The following is a 21,108-nucleotide window of genomic DNA, read 5'->3' on the forward strand; positions in this document are numbered from 1 at the left end:
TTAATTAGAGACATTTGACGGATGTCCTTATGGTGATTTTCCTCAGGCAGGCGACAAATTGCTGTTTGACGTTCTTAGTGTCCTGCCCAAATGAGATGACCAGGTGGGTGTTGTATGCATAAGAAAGTATTTCCAACCTGACTTGACTAACTGGGTCAGGTGGGATGCATAAATGTTAAAAAGCGTAGGGCTCAAAGAGGATCCCTCAGGGGCCTCCTCGTCCAGGAGATTGGTTTTGGAATGCTACGTGCCGATGGACACTGTTTGGACCCTATCTTTGAGGAAATCTTTGAACCATTCGAGGGCAGTGCCCTATATACATATCTGGTACATACGTTGAATCAATATGGAGTTTGAGAGGGTTTGAAATGCCACCGCCATGGCAAGCAGGACCAGCATGGTGGGATTTCCTGGGCGCACGATAACCTGATTGTATCTTCTACTGATAGTAAGGCAGTTTCGGTGCTTTGGGAAGGTCCGATGCCCGACTAGGAGGCATCTAGCAAACAAACGATTCTCCATGTAGGAGGAGAGCTGTCTGTTGACGTAGGACTCCAGAACTTTGCCCAACACAGGGAGAGAGATATGAGTCATTAGTTAGTTGGTTCCATGGGATCTCAATTGGATTTAATAGAATAGGTGTGACATGTGCTGCTTTCCATAATCATGGAATGGTGGCCAGGGTCAGAGACTGATTCCACAGGGATGTAATAGCAGGCGCAAGAAGAGTAGATAGGGTGGCAATTTAATGAGGAGGACAGAGATTGGCAGGGGACCCGGCTTTGACTTTAGCTAAGAGTTGAGAATCTGAGATTGGGACATTGGCTCGAACCTTGTAAATACCACATAAGTAATATTTAGTATGGCATATTTTATCCTGTTATAATTCTTTGATTAAACAATTGGCTTCCTTATTCAAAGTGCTGTCTCACACAGGTAGGGAACATCATAGCAGGGTAAATATACAAGTCACTATTCCCTAGTGCACCAACCAGGAATGAAGTTAGCAACCCTCCAGTTTGGCACAAAGACATCAGAAATTATAACATTGACCAACTGACCATTTCATACAGAATAGTTTCACTTGCATTTACTCTTCATTTCATGTGTTTACATTATATTAAAATTCCTCCCACTCGGACCTCATTGACACAACCTTCATCCTTTTCCGCTCAAAGTTCAGCTGCAGTATATTATGAATTTACAAACAAAGGCTAAAATAAATAAATGTAAATATCAGAGGCCATTTATTTTAGTTTAAGGCAAAAATATAGACGGGTTGGGCCCTGTTTGTTCACTCTATCCCCTACCTTGGCTAAGGCCCATGTACCATTGCCTTGAGAGATGGAGCTGTAAGTGAATATGGTATCCTGATTATATTTTGGCCTCAGCACACACAACATCTTGCGTGCACACTGCATGTGTAGGCTTAAAATTGACAAGGAGGCCAGAGCGTGGCTCTGGCCACAGAAGTGTGGCGGAGTCACAACTTCCTTTCAAAAAGTCTATGTGACCTTTTCAGCAGAAGATTGCTGAATGGTCTTTAACCACTTCCATGCTAATGACAAGGTCAGCTCGTCATGCAGTACACTGGAGCTGTGCTTATGACGAGCTGACCTTGTCATGAACAATGGGAAATGAAGGTCTTCAGCACCCAGCGGGAATTGCCTTAGCATCCAAGGTGTTAATTAGCTCCCTGGTATGGTTAAATATGGGGAATCTGGAGTGTCTGCAGAGACAAACGATAGTGAAATAGAGGTTTCTGGGAAGAGCTGGGGGGCATATTATCAACAACTAGCGATATTTATCGCTAAAGAAGCTTAGCGGCATTTTATTTATCGCCAAGCATTGCCGGATTTTATAGCAGGGATAACGTGTTATTAGCAACGTTTATCTCCAATGCGATAAAATATCCGGAGAAAGCGGCTAAATGCTTGAATATCGCTGGGAATCCAGCGATATTCGGGCATTATCACTAATAGGATCTTAACCTGAATATCCATCTCCCATTTGATATACAGGTTAAGAACTGGTCTGAGCAGGCATTAGTTTTCAGCGATATTCGCGCGTAGCGCCAAAAATTTTTATCGCTACGCCTGCGTTGCTAATAGGCGATAAGGGCGTTAGCGACTGCTTTCAGTTGCTAACTGGTTGGGTACGCCCACTTTGCATGCCATTAGTGATAAATATTGCTGACATGCAAAGCGGGCCCCAAATCGCACACCTTAAAGCTTGCTATCACCGCAAAAGCGGCGATAATTTCATTTCGCCTGCCTTGATAATATGCCCCTGGATTCTTTGTTAACTTATGTGTGGCCCGTCTAGGATTATTGTTTTGTTGCTGCAGTTATTTATATCACCATCCCCATGAGGTTCTCGCCTCTTAAAATCAGACACATGCAGCCTCAGCTCTGGGGATGAACACACTGTATTATTGTAAGAGGCTTCTAATCAGCTTCCTAAAGGTTATCTTTTTTTCTAGGAAAAAGGCATCAATTCTGCCTCTAGAATCCTATGAATCTTGCCTTCAGCCCATCACTCATGCATCACATCCCGCAGACATCAAGAAAGCGGTCTCTACACAGACTATTGCACATTACTCATCCTTACAAGGTTCAAAGCTACTCGTGACATGACCCCATGTTGTGTATCTGCCCTGATGGAACCGCACGCTCCTCTCTGAGAAGATAATCTCCACTCACGAGTTGTGCCCAGGCCTGTTTTTTCAGATGCTTAGATTGCTAGTTTGGAACAATCTCCCCACTCAGATAGGAGGTACCCAGTGATTACCAAATTAAGAAAGATCTCTTAACTGAACTCTGAAGTTCTGTCACCTGAACATCTCAACTCTCTAGCCACCTCCGGCGTGGCCACAGTGGCTATAAACTGTAAACCCGTCCCTTTATAGAGATGTGTTTTCTTCTTAGTTTTAGTATTTAAAGGTGTCACCCCAGTATGCTATGCCTAACCTGGAGATGCCCGGCCTAAGGGTCCATTGCTATTATAAAGAAAGGGGAACAGTTGGCATTTTAGCTCAGTGTCCCTGGTGATCTGAATGGTGTCTGAGTTGAGCCCATTTACACAAACTCCGGCTGTAGACTGGCTATGCAGCAGCGTCGTAAATGATCTCAAACTCCCTGACATACCAAGGGCACCGAAGTCTCTCGATTAAGAAAGGCTATTCCAGGGAGTCATCAGCCGCCTTCGTGTCTGGTTTTAGGTGATGCAGCACTGCAAACACTGTCTATAGATTAATAGCTGTGGATCTACGCAGGATCAATCCCGACTGTACTGGGGGGGACTATTCTCTAGTGGGAGGGATAGCCGAGTCGCATCACCTCAGGCAGAAATTTATTATCACAGTTAAGCAGAGACAGAGGGCTATGAGAGGTACACTTAGGCGGGTCTTTCCCAGGCTTTGGGTGCACTGATCTGATTGCTTCACATATAGACGGTAACAACACACCGCCATTGAATGCCACGGCATACACCTCCAGCAGATGAGGGGTTTGTATATGTTTTAAAGCTTTGTATAACTCTACATCAGACATTCAGATCCTGGTGCCCTTCCTCCTGCAAGAGCTACTGAACTGATGGAATGGGATTGGTGGAGCTCCCAACGACACTGGGCAGCACTCTTGTGCCCGTGAGGCTTTGGTCCCAAACACCACCATTTCAGTTATTTCACTGTTGAGCACAGGAGTTTGAGGTTGTCCAATATGCGACTTCCTGGGGGTAGCACCTGAAGTTACTGGCTATCTTACCTGTATTTTCTTCTAATGTAATGATTTGAGCAGAGATGATATTGAAAGACTCAATAAGGCAGGACAAGTGGGCCATGTAAAGATTGAAAAAATTGTGCCTCAAAATCAGCCCTGGAGAGGGGGCTCCTGTAGTGATCGTCTGCGGGGTTGATCTGAAGTTAGCTACTGCCACCGCTTGGGACAGATTTTCAAAAAGGATAAGAACCAAGCAAGAACTTACCCCCAATCTCTGTAGTAAAGTGGAGTGAGATATGATGTCACAGGCTGCTGACAGATCTCATAAAATCAGAGGCCTCACCTCCACAACCCCCATATATAATGTCTCTAATATCCTACTGGGCGTTAGCCGGCCCTGTCTCTGTAGCGAGACCATTTCGGAGCTCTGGTTGGTCTTAGTGCAGAAGTTAGACTCAAGGTAGTTGGTTAGCTGCTTCTTCACTGTGGCCTCCTTTAGTTTGGTGAACATCGGGTGCAGAGAGACAGGCCCATCCGTAGAGTTGAAACAAGAGTTAGAGCGGGGAATCCAACTCTCTAGACAACCCTCAAGCAAAAGAAGTACAGCACAGAAAGCGCGTTAATGGACAACATACTTTCCAGCGCATTAGTGAGCAGGATACTAGTTGAAGTGCTTCCTGCACATTACAAAATAAAGCTTAGAAAAGGGCTTCAAAAGTCAGCAATACAAGTATCAGAACAGGTGCGAGTACTTACGGGTGCAGGCGCATTGCTGCCAAGGTTTCAGATTGCTACGTGTGACATTTTCATAATTTCAGTGCAATTATGAGTGACATTTCAACGAATATGAGTGACACTTTTTCATGAGGAAAATCAAGCAATGAAGACGAGGCAAACATATAAATAACAGAAATTATAGCCATTTGAGAAACTGGTGCTAGGCACCGGAAACGGAAGGGCACTAACCAACATAACAGATAGAGAGCCCTGCCCGGAACAGGCCACTTGTTACTAGTAGGAAGTCTTATCTTCCACTCTGGCAGCGATACCAGAGTGTTTTTTGAAAACGTTAAATGAAAGTGTAGAGAAACACCACTAAGAGCAGGGCAGCTCTGCAGCCAGCCAGCCAGCACTTGACTGTATGGGTCTCATTTAACAATACACAACATTCTGAATGACATAATATTGCATATGTAAAACAAAATAGAAAATAAAAGATAACGTTCATTTTCTTCTAATTCTTCTATGTAGAAAGGTGGATGTGACGAAAACAATATTTCGTAATGAAAAAGGTCAAGGGTTCATACTGTAAAAAATGTATTTCCTATTGATTATTTAAATTGCACTTGTATTTTATTTTAAGGTGTGTGTTCTGTTATATTATATGCAGTTTAAAATTAACTCTGCCTGCACCTTACACTCAGATGCTTCGCACACCAATGCGGACCAGACATGATGGCCAGGACAGGCTGTCAGGCATAGCCCGGGGATAGCATCAAATGTGTCTTCTAAGTGGGAAGTGGGTTGTCACTAGTGCAAACGATTTTCGATGCAGGTGCCGAGCTGCTGCCTCTGCCCCACAGTCGCAGCTTGAGTACACTCAGCCCATCACGGTCAAACTGTCAGAGTGGAACTACAGGCTCTGAGGCCACAGGTTCAGCTGCTGAAACTTTACTTTGCTCATTATAAGAGACGCACTAAAAATAGTTGGAGAGGGATTGTAAATGTACCAGTGACACAGACACTTACTAATACTTTGTAGCAAGCAGCGCCATCTGCGGAAAGGGCCAGCTCGCCACAACGACTCACCACGCATGGGCTCCTGGCAGCGTCTGCAGTGCAGGACTCAATCACTCGCTCCGTCTAGTCTGTAGTGCAACACCACTCCAGCTGCAGTCTGGGTCCGGTCGCAGCAGGTCCTCACATCATTAGGCTACGCGGCCCACATCGCGGGGTGCGATGCAGTTAACTTCACTGTCTGCAGTCTGCTCACACAGCATGTGGCCCATTTATTGGTTAAACTCATCACTGAGTCAAGTTGTGACGTCAGTGGATGCTGCGGCGGGTGAGAATGTTGCTACATTGTTTTTGCAATGAACTGCCTAAGAAGACATGAGCTGAGCCCACCCCCAAGCCTGTTACAAGCAGCACAGAGCCAGCCAGCTTTCAATCAGTGGTGCTAAAAGCGCTCCGGCTTCACAGCTGAGGAGGCACTAGGTGATATTATGCGTGCATTTCAGTGCAGTGATGTGGATCACCACACTGACATGCGTGGTACTTGGTGGGACGGTAGGTAAAGGGGATTTGCAGTTACACTCACTTAACGCGTTTGGTAGGTTGAGGCGTGGCAACATGCGGTCTGAGCACAGTGGCTGAGAGGTGTCCTTCAATACAAACTGACTATTGCTATTACTATGGACTGACCATGATCTTTTATAATTCTGTATGCCCATTAATGCCTGTAAGAATCCTGGACTGAATAAAACCACTTTGGTTCAGCCCTGGCGTAAATTAACACCAGATACCTTCTCCGCCCATTTCAAACCACAGCAGATATGCCATACCGACACTGTGGAACAGGCTGCAATTATTTTAGAAGACTCAATCATATACGCATTGGACACGGTTGCCCATTTAGCCAGGGTTAAAATAAAAAGAAAAGCTTCGCCCTGGTTTACGACAACACTAAGAACTGATAAACAAATTTGTAGAACAGCTGAACGGCAGTGGAGGAAAACCAAAACTGGCGAAGATCGTAGGAACTATAGACACTTTCACCTTAATTACATAAAAAACATTAAACTGGCAAAAAAGCCATACTTAACTCAGCGGATAAACAATGCAGCGCACTCCAGCAAGGAACTATATACAATACTGAAAGAGTTTACATCCCCTCAGGTTGAGCAGTCTTCCATCCTTCCAATCCAAGAATGGATAGATTCAGTATCTTCCTTTTCTGATAATAAAATCAGAACCATTTATTAATCTTTCCCCCAATACGACACAGATTATCATCAGCAAATTAGTAGCATGTCCATGTCACCTCCACTGTCGGAAATAAAGGATGTGCCCCTGCTGTTGGAATTTGAACCCCCAACCGTCACTGAAGTGTTGGGAGGCCTAACTAAGATCAAATCAGGTTCCCCGGTTGACCCCCTTCCGCCCGCTCTTGTTCAAAAATGATGCCCAACTTGCAAGTACACTAACTGCAATCTTCAAGCCAAAGTTCCCCCTAGATGGAAACATGCCCAAGTCAAGACTATTCTCAAAAAACCTTTGGCTGACCCTGATCTACCAGTTAATTATCGTCCCATCTCTCTGTTACTTTACTTTGGGAAGGTGTTAGAACATCTAGTCAACAAACGCCTCACTGCCCATCTTGAGAACCATGGACTCCTGGATCCCTCACAATCGTGTTTCAGCGCAGCACATAGCATGGAAACTGGGGTTGTTGAGATCACTGATAACATCAGGCTTGCACTGGATAAAAGAGAAGCAGTTGTGTTGGTTCTCTTGGACTTGTCCGCAGCCTTTGATACCATCTCCCACAGTATCTTGAAACATCGACTATGGGAGTTGGGAATCAGAGGGAAGGCCCTGGATTGGTTTGAGAACTATTTAGCTGACCGATCTACCACCGTTCTCTTAGACTCGTGTAGTCGACAAGTCAGTGTAGGTGTCCCACAGGGCTCCATTCTTAGCCCCATGTTGTTTAATCTCTATTTAACACGTTTAGCTGGTATCATCAGATCATACAGTTTTGAAACCGTGTTGTATGCCGACGACACTAAACTGCTTGTCACCTTTGGACCTGACTACATCGACACACGATCCCGTTAAAACAACTTTATGGTCCAGGTAAACGATTGGATTGGTAGAAATAAATTACAACTTAATGGTAGCAAGAGTGAGATCATCCTGTTTGGCAGAGCAGAGGAATTCTGGACACAAGATTGGTGACCGATCTAATTGGGCCCATGTCCTTCCCCCAAGCTAGCAGTACACAGCCTTGGAATTACCATCGACAGTTCATTGTCCATGAAAACCCACGTGAACTAGGTACTCGATGCCTGCTATGGGATCATGCGTAATCTTCGCAAGCTACCCATTGTAGCCAGGAAACCTCTGGCGCACGGTCTTGTTATCAGCTAACTGGATTATGGGAATGCTTTGCTGGTGGCACTAAATGAGGATCTGCTTTCCAAGCTTCAGATTCTTCAGAACACTGCTGCCAGACTCATTCTCAATCTCCCTTCCAGATCCCCTTCCGCCCCTACCCTTAAAACACTTCATTGGCTTCCGATGTGGCAAAGAGGCCATTTCAAAATCCTATGTCTTACACACAGGACAATGTATGACACCGGCCCTGGATATCTAGCAAAAAAGACTTCAATGGTACACGCTTGGAAGATCTTTAAGGTCCGGTACCAAATCGTACCTTGTTCAGCCTCGCATTCGAACTTCTCGAAATGTTGGCTGATCATTCTCCTACAAGGCCGCAATGTTATGGAATAAGCAACACCTATCATCCATAGTTGACCATAGAAGCTTTCGTAGAGAACTAAAATCTTGCCTTTTTCCCTAGTAAGCCTGCTTTCACTGTTCTTGCTGCCGTCAATAGTGCTGTTGTGGTTGCCAGTGCCATGAGACCTTCTCGGTGATATGTGCGCTTAACAAGAACATCTGACATTGACAATACAGAGCGTTTGCTCTGAAGTCACAAGACAGGGAGCTTTACCTTTCTGCACAAAACATGAAACAAGGCTTCCTGGTGCGGGCATCTGAACGGAGACGAAGCAACATCGGGTTCACCAACCCGGTTCTAAATAGCAAAAGACCTGTAATTCCAACACGACCTTCTGTGTGCTGGCGTTCATCAGGAAAAGGCAAAGACTAGACTGCTCACTGTGCAGCGAGCCGACATGCTCCCTTCCAGCAAATGGCCGAAAGGAGACAAACGGCCATATTAGTAGGTCCCACACACAATTACACCACATTCACCCTTTCGCTACAAACCGGAGGAGGCTAAACAGGGCGATATTGGTTTTGAGACCCAGAACCATGATAGGGACTATGGGACTTTTCACTCTCCATTGCAGAACCAGGCAAGGACCAGGCTGCACAGCATCATTGTGACCACATATGGTTTAACAGTCAGATCTCACCTTATGATTACTTGGCACATTGTAGCCGTGCATGGTTCAAGACTAGATAAGTATCATGCATGCCAGCACCTGTCCACATGCATGATTTATCTAGTTCACAGGTACACAGTGTATCGATGAGCCTGAAGGAGCACAACATTCTCAAGGAATGCAAATAAAGAATATATTTCCCATGTTTAAATGCCTTTGATATTGTATGCTTTTTCTGTCTTACAGATACTCACCTCGAAGGGTCCGTAGGTAACACAAACCTACCACACTCCCAGCGCACTTTAGGATGTGTGCTGATATGTTCACTTTTAGTGGCTGTTCCACTTTTTAGCCACTTCATATTTTGGTCCTGAAGAAAGCCTCACAAATAATGTAGAAGGCTGAAACTAGTCGACTGATACGTTGAAGGGATATTGAGGCACAATTTTCAACCTCCAGTGTATCCCGCCCATGTTTTTAACTATGTCCTAAGACCCTTTATATTAAACCCACCACGAGGCCATTTCTTGGAGACATTTTTAACATTTAATCACATCTCACATAGCACTTCACTCCATTTAAAAAAAAAACTGCTACGCAGTAAACCAGGCGTTGTAGCACAGCTGTGCTGCATTCAGCAATCCAGCTGGGACCCCAATGATGAAGTATGCCACCAACTAGGAAGGTGGGCGAGGGGTCTTCTAAAACAACCACTGGTTGTCAGTGCTCCTGTGTAAAGTTGTATAGGTCACTAACAGTGATCATACCTCTCTACGGGTATGCCCATGTTGTTTATTGAATAGAAGTTACTGAACACTTCTCTCCCACAATGCACAGGTAGATACCAAATATTTTCGTATAGCGACCCAACCCTCTCCCCCCCACCCCGGAATATTCATGCTAATACTTACATTTAAGTGCATTCTGGGAGTTATAATCTTCGTTGCTTCATTGAAAATAGTGGTTTGTAAATATAAACTCCATAATTGAACAAGGTGTGTTCCTTTGTCATGAACCATCTGGGGCCCTATGGTGACTCCCAAAAAATTTTCAACAAGAATTTGCAATGCTATAGGTCTTGCATTTACGCGAGTTTAAGCTATTGGCATTGTAAATGACGATGCCTTTTATTTATGTTTTAAAAACAAAAATGAGGGCATTGTCATTTACAATGCCAATAGCTCAAACTCACGTAAATGCGAGAACTATTGCATTGCAAATGCTTGTTAATAATATGCACGTCTATTTCCGAGAACAAACCCTATGCATACAGTATTAACCCCTTCAGTGCTAATGACAAGGGTAACTCGTCATGGAGTTTCCATTGATTTCAATGGAAAGTCAATGGGAAGAGGGGGATGTACCTTAGCAGCCAAGTGGTTAAGTTACTTCCTGCAATTGTGCAGCGCTTAGAATTTCCATGTCATCGCACTTACACAGTCATATTCTGTGGTTGTTTTTTGAGTACGACGTAACACCAGTTGCCTACTCTTTTTATAATGCCTAATGAAACAGATGCATGATAAGTAAATGCTTACATGACAAAATGTCATATTGGTTTAGAGAAATGGAATGATGTTGAGCATGAGCCCGAATCAGTGTTCAGAGGAAACACTAAAAGAGATAACACGACAGGCCTCACCTCTGCAAACCCAGAACAGGCCTTACATCCTCTGCACTCCCCTGGACAGGCCTCACCTGCTCTGCAACCCCCCTGGCCAGGCCTCACCTCCTCTGCAACCCCCCTGGACAGGCCTAACCTCTTCTGCACCCCCCAGCAGTGGACAGGCCTCATCACCTCTGCATCCCCCTGAACAGGCCTGACCGCCCCTGCACCCCCCTGGACAGGCCTCACCTCCTCTGCATCTGCCAGCAGAGGACAGGCTTCACTCCCCTGCACCCCCCTGGACAGGCCTCACCTCCCCTGCACCCCCCTGGACAGGCCTCACCTCCCCTGCACCCCCTGGACAGGCCTCACATCCTCTACACCCCCCTGGACAGGCCTTACCTCCTCTACACCCCCATGGACAGGCCTCACATCCTCTGCATCCCCCTGAACAGGCCTGACCTCCCCTGCACCCCCCTGGACAGGCCTCACATTCTCTGCACTCCCCTGGACAGGCCTTGCCTCCTCTGCAACCCCCAGCAGAGGACAGGCCTCACCTCCTCTGCACCCGCCAACAGAGGACAGGCCTCACTCCTCTGCACCCCCCTGGACAGGCCTCACCTCCCCTGCACCCCCCTGGACAGGCCTCACCTCCTCTGCACCCCCCTGGACAGGCCTCACATACTCTGCAATCCCCTGGACAGGCCTCACATCCTCTGCACCCTCCTCTGAACAGGCCTCACCTCCTCGGCATCCCTCTGGACAGGCCTCAACTCCACTGCACCGCCTGGACAGGCCTCACCTCCTCTGCACCCCTGGACAGGCCTCACCTCCTCTGCACTCCCCTTGCCAGGACTCACCTCCTCTCTACACCACCTGGACAGGCCTGGGATCCTCTACACCCCCCTGGACAGGCCTTACCTCCTCTGCAACCTCTCTGGACAGGCCTCACATCCTCTGCACCCTCCTCTGAACAGGCCTCACCTCCTCGGCATCCCTCTGGACAGTACTCACCTCCTCGGCATCCCTCTGGACAGACCTCAACTCCACTGCACCCCCTGGACAGGCCTCTCCTCCTCTGCACCCCTGGACAGGCCTCACCTCCTCTGCACTCCCCTTGCCAGGACTCACCTCCTCTCTACACCACCTGGACAGACCGCACCCCCTGGACAGGCATCACATCCTCTGCCCCCCCTGGACAGGTCTTACCTCCTCTGGAACCCCCCTGAACAGGCCTCACATCCTCGGCACCCTCCTCTGAACAGGACTCACCTCCTCGGCATCCCTCTGGACAGGCCTCAACTCCACTGCACCCCCTGAACAGGCCTCACCTCCTCTGCACTCCCCTTGCCAGGACTTACCTCCTCTCTACACCACCTGGACAGGCCTGGGATCCTCTACACCCCCCTGGACAGGCATCACACCACTACACAACTCAAGGCATTGGAATGGGATTAGGCGTCGGAGGCAAGATGGCCGCTGGCAGGCTGTAGGGAGAGGACGTGTCCCTTCACCCTCCTGGCTTTGGGAGAAATGGAATAGAAATGAAGACCGTTACTTCAGGATCTGAACTCCCCTAATATACAAGGACATGCTGTATGGGTTTGGACAGAAGGACGCTAAAAACCTGATTACAGCTTCATGCTCTCCAGCAGAATACAAGCTATTTTTACCTGGGAGGAATTCGCTTATCTGGAGTGCTAGGGCGGCGCTAGAGTGGACGCTGGCTCGGTCAGCACAGCTGATAGTTGAGCTCACTGGCTGGGGTCGTCTTTACTATCGGAGGACACTCTCATCGTGTTATCGCTGGGATACAATGGCTCCGAAGCTACTGAGGAATCTAAGGGAAGAAAAGGAGAAGGCTGCTTGTAGCAACTCAGATGTTCCGGCAGCTAACCTAAGGGCAAAGAAAGTGACGCGGAACCAGGAGGAGCACGACAATCTCCGTCCTAACGATCAAGATAAGAATGCTGCTACGAATACTGGGACCATCAGCACGACTGAAAAGAAGAACAAAAAGGAGAACAGCAAGGAGAAGACGGCGTCTAGCAAAAAATGTACTACAGGGGCTAAAACGGTTGAGCAGGCAACTATGAGGCAGCCCACAGTTTACGAGGCATTCTTACCTGTTAATGCCCGCGTGATACCAGCAAACTCGGCGGCTCCCAGAGAGTGTGCACCGGACATGGCTCAACCCCAGCCCCCGACTCAAAACCCTCGATCCGTTGCAGCGTTGCAACAAAATCAGTCTAATGGCGAGGACCCAGCTGTAGCAGTGTTACCGGCAGGTTTGGAAGTAGCAGAAACATCAAACGAGCAGGGGGCGGGGCAAGTTACTCCAAAGCAGCCGGGGGAGGAATCGACATTACTGACGGGGGACGCTAGAAGGGAAGAGAGCATAATGCCGGAGGGGAAAGGGCAAGATGGATTGACAACATCAGTGACCCCTGTGAATCCAGTGACTCCAGGAACCCCATTGACCCCGGCAATATTATGTCTCGAGCTAGAACAAGAGCAGGGGATATTAAGTAAGGCTAATACTGCGGGTGAAGAGGGAGCAACAACCATGGACATGGACACGGAGTCAACAGCGGAAGTAAGAGCTGAAGTTCAGGATGTGGAGGGGGATTTGGATGTGGACAAAATTGATAATGACTTAGGTGTAAATGACGATGCCTTTTATTTATGTTTTAAAAACAAAAATGAGGGCATTGTCATTTACAATGCCAATAGCTCAAACTCACGTAAATGCGAGAACTATTGCATTGCAAATGCTTGTTAATAATATGCACGTCTATTTCCGAGAACAAACCCTATGCATACAGTATTAAGTTACTTCCTGCAATTGTACAGCGCTTAGAATTTCCATGTCATCGCACTTACACAGTCGTATTCTGTGGTTGTTTTTTGAGTACGACGTAACACCAGTTGCCTACTCTTTTTATAATGCCTAATGAAACAGATGCATGATAAGTAAATGCTTACATGACAAAATGTCATATTGGTTTAGAGAAATGGAATGATGTTGAGCATGAGCCCGAATCAGCGTTCAGAGGAAACACTAAAAGAGATAACACGACTGGCCTCACCTCTGCAAACCCAGAACAGGCCTTACATCCTCTGCACTCCCCTGGACAGGCCTCATCTCCTCTGCAACCCCCCTGGCCAGGCCTCACCTCCTCTGCAACCCCCCTGGACAGGCCTAACCTCTTCTGCACCCCCCAGCAGTGGACAGGCCTCATCACCTCTGCATCCCCCTGAACAGGCCTGACCGCCCCTGCACCCCCCTGGACAGGCCTCACCTCCTCTGCATCCGCCAGCAGAGGACAGGCTTCACTCCCCTGCACCCCCCTGGACAGGCTTCACCTCCCCTGCACCCCCCTGGACAGGCCTCACCTCCCCTGCACCCCCTGGACAGGCCTCACATCCTCTACACCCCCCTGGACAGGCCTTACCTCCTCTGCAACCCCCATGGACAGGCCTCACATCCTCTGCATCCCCCTGAACAGGCCTGACCTCCCCTGCACCCCCCCTGGACAGGCCTCACATTCTCTGCACTCCCCTGGACAGGCCTTGCCTCCTCTGCAACCCCCAGCAGAGGACAGGCCTCACCTCCTCTGCACCCGCCAACAGAGGACAGGCCTCACTCCTCTGCACCCCCCTGGACAGGCCTCAACTCCCCTGCACCCCCCTGGACAGGCCTCACCTCCTCTGCACCCCCCTGGACAGGCCTCACATACTCTGCACCCCCCTGGACAGGCCTCACATCCTCTGCACCCTCCTCTGAACAGGCCTCACCTCCTCGGCATCCCTCTGGACAGGCCTCAACTCCACTGCACCGCCTGGACAGGCCTCACCTCCTCTGCACCCCTGGACAGGCCTCACCTCCTCTGCACTCCCCTTGCCAGGACTCACCTCCTCTCTACACCACCTGGACAGGCCTGGGATCCTCTACACCCCCCTGGACAGGCCTTACCTCCTCTGCAACCCCTCTGGACAGGCCTCACATCCTCTGCACCCTCCTCTGAACAGGCCTCACCTCCTCGGCATCCCTCTGGACAGTACTCACCTCCTCGGCATCCCTCTGGACAGACCTCAACTCCACTGCACCCCCTGGACAGGCCTCACCTCCTCTGCACCCCTGGACAGGCCTCACCTCCTCTGCACTCCCCTTGCCAGGACTCACCTCCTCTCTACACCACCTGGACAGACCTCACCTCCTCTGCACCCCCTGGACAGGCATCACATCCTCTGCCCCCCCTGGAGAGGTCGTACCTCCTCTGGAACCCCCCTGAACAGGCCTCACATCCTCGGCACCCTCCTCTGAACAGGACTCACCTCCTCGGCATCCCTCTGGACAGGCCTCAACTCCACTGCACCCCCTGAACAGGCCTCACCTCCTCTGCACTCCCCTTGCCAGGACTTACCTCCTCTCTACACCACCTGGACAGGCCTGGGATCCTCTACACCCCCCTGGACAGGCATCACACCAGTACACAACTCAAGTGCATAGGACAGGACACACCTTCTCTGCACATCCCTGGACAGATCTCATCTCATCTGCACCCCCAGCACAGGGCAGATATCGTCGCTCTCTACCTGCTGTACGGGCCTCACCACATCTGGACTCGCCTTCTCTGCAGCACCATGGACCGGCCTCAACTCTCCCCCCCCCCCCCGGACAGGCCTCACATCCTCTGCACCCCCATGGACAGGCCTCACCTCTGCAACCCCCCTGGACAGCGGCTCCTCTGTACCCCAACTGGGCAGATCTCCCCTCATCTGCACCCTCTAGACAGTCCTTACCTCCTCTGCACCCCGTGAACAACCCTTACCTCCTCTGCACTCCCTGCACAGGACGTGCCCCACTCGGACAGGCCTCACCTACTCCACTACTCTGAACAGGCCACACCTCGTCTCCACCCCCTCTGGTCAGGACATGCCTCACCTCCTCTGCATCCCCGGGCAAGGCCTCACCTCCTCAGCACCCCACGGTCTACCTGCCCTGCACTCCCTGGACAGGCATCCACTCCTTTGTACCTCCCCCTGGACAGGAATACCTCCTCTGTGTCACACTGGAGAGGTATCATGCCCCCTCTGCACTCCCTAGACAGGCCTCATGCCTTCTCTGCACCCCGTGGACAGGTCTCATACCTGAAGCCACACCTCCTCCGCAGCCGCATGGACAAGCTTCACCTCGTACCAGCCTGGACAGGCCTCACCTCATATGCACCAATAAACACAGGACAGGTTTCACCTCCTCTGCATCGCTCTGGAGAGGACTCCTATCCTCTGTACCCCCCTGGACAGGCCTCATCTCCTCTGCACCCCCTGGATAGGTCTCTCCTCTTTTGTACCCCATCCAGACAGGCCTCACCTACTCCACCCCTCTGGACAGGCCTCCGCTGCTCTGCACCCACTGGACAGGCCTCACCTCCTCTGCACCCCCAGAAATGCCTCACCTCCTCTCCACACCCTTTGGTAAGGACAGGCCTCACCTCCTCAGCACCCCGTGGACAGGCCTCATCTGCTCTGCACCCCTTGGACAGGCCTCACCTCCTAAGTACCCCCCTGGACAGGCTTCACCTCTTCTGCACCCCCGAGCACAGGACAGGCCTCACCTCCTCTGTTCCACTGGACAGGCCTCACCTCCTGTGCCCCCCTCCCCCCCAGCAAAGGCTTCACCTCCTCTGCACCCCCACCACGGGACAGGCCTCACCTCCTTTGCACCTCATGTACAGGTCTCAACTCCTCTGTACTCACCTAGACAGGCCTCTCCTCTTGAGCACCGCTCTGGGGAGGCCTGTCAAAAACCCCTGACAGTCTTTCTGCCTCCTCAGCACTCCATGGACAGGCCTTACCTCCGTTACACCCCCATGGATGAGCCACACCTCCCTTCCACACCCTAGCCAGTCACTGCCCCCTCTGCATCCGCCTGGACAGGCCTCACCTCCCTTGAACCCACCTTGACAGGCTTCACCTCTTCTGCACCCCCCTGGACAGGCCTCATCTCCTCTGCATCCCCTTGACAGGCCTCACCTCCCTTGCACCCACCTGGAGAGACCTCACCTCCTCTGCACCTATCTGGACAGGCCTCACCTCCCTTGCACGCCCCTGGACAGGCCTTACCTCCTCTGCACCCCCCTGGACAGGCAGCACCTCCTCTGCACCCACCTGGACTGGCCTCACCACCTCTGCACCCACCTGGACAGGCCTCACCTCCACTGCACCCACCTGGACAGGCTTCACCTCCTCTGCACCCCTGGACAGGCCTCACCTCCTCTGCACCCCCTGGACAGGCCTCGCCTCCTCTGCACCCCCTGGACAGGCCTCCCCTCCCTTGCACCCCCCTGGACAGACCTCACCTCCTCTGCACTCCCTGGACAGGCCTCACTGCCCTTGCACCCCCCTGGACAGACCTCACCTCCTCTGCATGCCCCTGGACAGGCCTCACCTCCTCTGCACTCACCTGGACAGGCCTCACCTCCTCTGCATCCCCGAGACAGGCCTCACAACCCTTGCACCCACCTGGACAGGCCTCACCTCCTTTGCACCCCCCTGGACAGGCCTTACCATTACTTCAGCTAACCCTATTTTCATGCCTGAGATACTCAACGTAGCCCCGTCGCAGGACACTTCCCACTTATTGTGTTCCTTCCCACCTCTCTGCCCTAAAGAAGTGGAAACCCTATTAGATAAAACCAAATCAGGCTCCCCGTTGGATATTATACCTGCCAAAATTGTTGCTAAATTTGCTGAACAGCTTGCTCCTCCTATTTGTGCCATTCTTAACAAATCCCTCATCAATGGTTATCTCCCAGCCTCATGGAAAGATGTGCAAATCATTCCTTTACGCAAGAATCTCAAAGCCCCTATCACAGACCTTGGCAATTATCGTCCCATCTCGTTGCTCCCCTTACAGACCAAACTAATTGAGAAACATATTAATAGACACCTTTCAGAATATTTAGAATCTACACAACAGCTTGATGCTTCCCAATCAGGGTTCAGAGTTAAACATAGTACTGAATCTGCCCTCATTGAAGTCACGGACAATATTCGGATGGCTCTGGATAAAGATCAGGCAGCACTCCTTGTGCTGCTTGATCTTTCAGCAGCTTTGATACGGTCTCCCATCAGATCCTATTGGAGAGACTAGAGAGGATAGGTGTTAGAGGATTGGCATTACAATGGCTCACTAGCTTCCTGACAAACAGGACACAGCCCGTTACTATGGGCACATTTAAATCAACCACGACTAAAGTCACCAAAGGGGTTCCACAGGGCTCCTGCCTGAGCCCGACCCTTTTTAATATTTATGTTTCTCCTTTAGCCAGACTGATGAGTGATTTAGGCTTCACCCCTATCTCGTACGCAGACGATACTCAGCTCCTCCTGACCTTTGACAAAAACAACCCCAACATCCAACCTAGATTTTCGGATGGCATGAAAGCCATTGCTGCTTGGGTGCAGACCAACTTTCTGCAACTTAATGCAGGGAAGTCAGAGATAATGGTGTTCGAAGGAGCTGAAATATGCTGGACACCCACCTGGTGGCCTGATGAATTAGGCACCGCCCCCATCCCCAAGGAGGCGGTTAAAAATCTGGGGGTCAGAATTGATCGGAAACTGACTTTGGAGACACATGCAAACACCACGGCGGGGTTGTGCTATTACATTCTGGGTCTCCTACGTAGGATTTTTCCCCTTCTGCCCACCTCTACTAAGAAAACCCTGATGTAGGCCTTGGTACTCAGCAGGATAGATTACTGTAATGCCCTTTTGTTCTCAGCAAACACTTCGGCCATTAAGAGATTACAGGTTGTACAAAACACCGCTGCTCGCCTTACAGTTGATGCACCGGCTAGAACACCTTCAGCACCTCTCCTGAATCAGCTACATTGGCTCCCTATTATAAAAAGAATACAGTTTAAAATAGGATGTATCATCCACAAGGCCCTTAGAGGGATAGGACCTATGTATCTGACCTGTAAATTGACATCTTATTCTCCTATGCGTTCTCTTAGATCTAGGTCAGAGCTACTGATTACTGTTCCTAGGATAAAAAAAGCACGTAGTGGAGCCAAATCATTTTCCTATCTGGCCCCTATGTTTTGGAACCACCTGCCTTTACATTTACGTGCTTGTTCCAATCTGATCCTATTTAGAAAAATGTTAAAAACATATCTTTTTTAATTATTCATTGGTACTGCTATGATGTTTAGTCCCAAGCGCCGAGATACCCTCATGGGTGATTCAGCGCTATACAAACCAATAAACATAAACATACCTCCTCTGCACCCCCCTGGACAGGCATCACCTCCTCTGCACTCCCCTGGACAGGCCTCACCTCCTCTGCACCCACCTGGACAGGCCTCACCTCCTCTGCATCTCCGGGACAGGCCTCACACCCCTTGCACCCACCTGGACAGGCCTCACCTCCTCTGCACCCATCTGGACAGGCCTCACCACCCTTGCACCCCCCTGGACCGACCTCACCTCCTCTGCACCCATCTGGACAGGCCTCACCTCCCTTGCATCTCCCTGGACAGACCTCATGTCCTCTGCATGCCCCTGGACAGGCCTCACCTCCCTTGCACCCCACTGGACAGACCTCACCTCCCTTGCACCCACCTGGACGGGCCTCACCTCCTCTGCACCCCCTGGACAGGCCTCACCCCCCCCTTGCACCCACCTGGACAGGCCTCCTCACCTCCTCTGCACCCCCTGGACAGGCCTCACCTCTCTTGCACCCTTGGACAGGCCTCACCTCTCTTGCACCCCCTGGACAGGCCTCTCCTCCTCTGCCCCCCTGGACAGGCCTCACCTCCCTTGCACCCCCTGGACAGGCCTCACCTCTCTTGCACCCCCTGGACAGGCCTCTCCTTCTCTGCCCCACTGGACAGGCCTCACCTCACTTGCACCCCCTGGACAGGCCTCACCTCCTCTGCACCCCCTGGACAGGCCTCACCTCTCTTGCACCCTTGGACAGGCCTCACCTCTCTTGCACCCCCTGGACAGGCCTCTCCTCCTCTGCCCCCCTGGACAGGCCTCACCTCCCTTGCACCCCGTGGACAGGCCTCACCTCTCTTGCACCCCCTGGACAGGCCTCTCCTTCTCTGCCCCACTGGACAGGCCTCACCTCACTTGCACCCCCTGGACAGGCCTCACCTCCTCTGCACCCCCTGGACAGGCCTCACCTCTCTTGCACCCCCTGGACAGGCCTCACCTCTATTGCACCCTCTGGACAGGCCTCACCTCTTCTGGACAGGCCTCACCTCCTCTGCCCCTCCTCTGGACAGGCCTCTCCTCCTAGGCTCCCCAGGGCAGGCCTCACCTCTCTTGCACCCCTGGACAGGCCTCACCTCTCTTGCACCCCTGGACAGGCCTCACCTCTCTTGCTCCCCTGGACAGGCCTCACCTCTCTTGCTCCCCTGGACAGGCCTCACCTCCTCTGCACCCCCTGGACAGACCTCACCTCTCTTGCTCCCCTGGACAGGCCTCTCCTCCTCTGCCCCTCCTCTGGACAGGCCTCTCCTTGGTGCTGCAGTGACGTCTTACAGGAACCCTCGGTGACGCAGTTTCCTGGTCAGAGGAGCCCAGAGTTCATCACACTCCATCCAGCGCCTCTGACTCTTCTCTGAGCCTCGGGGCGCTACGCACAGGCTTGGAAGAGAGACACTGCTCCCCTGGACCTGCGCCGGATGCAGGACAGTGGCTCGGACCCTAGAGCGCTTCAATACCACACAGCAGATACGAGGCGCTACAAGCGAGAGACGTCTTAATCACTGCGAATAAGGAAATGACAGAAATGTCCTGCTCCACGTTGCATCTTTCAGTCCTGGTACCCGGTTCCGTTGATGCAGTCACTCCCATCAATGATCCCTCTCCAAAAAAGTGACCTTTAACCCAGAAAGTGACCTCTCTTGGAGGAAGCAGATCTCTCCGTGGAAGAGGTGTGGCGCCGCAGCCAGGGCGACTGACGCTGGAATCTGGGGACCACGGTTCGATCCCCGGCTCCGGCGGCAGGTTAGCCCAGCACCATGTGACTCTGGGCAATAGCTCGCTTAATCTTCCCGACGGCCCCCCAGCGCCTAGAGACCCTTACGGGTGATTGTGGACTTTACTTTTACTTTACTCCGGAATAGTTTTGACTTCTTTGGTGATCGAGTCTTTTGCAGCTGAGATTGTACCCCACTACTAATGTCTGCACCCCAAGGGGGTCTTATACTGTGTACGTCTCTTCTTCTTGTACATAATTAATGATGATAAATGTTTAATGCGAGGCACCCCGACTCCCCCAGGCCTCTTCACTCTTTGTAAACATCCTAAAATAATGTATTTATTTATTTATGCGTTTTTATATAGCGCGAACTTTACTCGAAGGTGTCAGAGCGCTTCACAAAAGGAACAGAACTAGTACATGAGAACATTACAAGTGAACAAATTACAAAAGCAAAAGTTACATTACATGGGGCAAAAGTGACAATCGTGAGCAAACAAAATACAAGAGGGAACAAACGGTGCATTACAGGAGGAAAAAGTGACATGTGTAGGTTACAAAAGAGTACAAAGTACAAGTAGAGGCATAATAGTGCAATAAATGGAGGACACTCAAACACAAGAGCAAACATTACTTAGGCAATGG

The 21,108-nt window shown here is 50.6% G+C and overlaps 1 protein-coding gene across 1 annotated transcript in view; it reads right to left on the reverse strand.

The window, feature by feature from the left end:
• The window catches only part of LOC144803163 (uncharacterized), a 34,069-nt gene extending 13,942 nt beyond the window's left edge, over positions 1 to 20,127 (reverse strand). The window contains exon 1 of the mRNA XM_078671849.1: positions 19,962 to 20,127. The gene's annotated coding sequence lies outside the window, so the exon portion shown is untranslated. The remainder of the gene's footprint in view (positions 1 to 19,961) is intronic.
• Between the last annotated feature and the right edge of the window lie 981 nt (positions 20,128 to 21,108).

This window comes from Lissotriton helveticus, chromosome 1_2 (assembly GCF_964261635.1).
Source record: "Lissotriton helveticus chromosome 1_2, aLisHel1.1, whole genome shotgun sequence".
In the NCBI taxonomy this organism is placed as follows: Eukaryota; Metazoa; Chordata; class Amphibia; order Caudata; family Salamandridae; genus Lissotriton; species Lissotriton helveticus.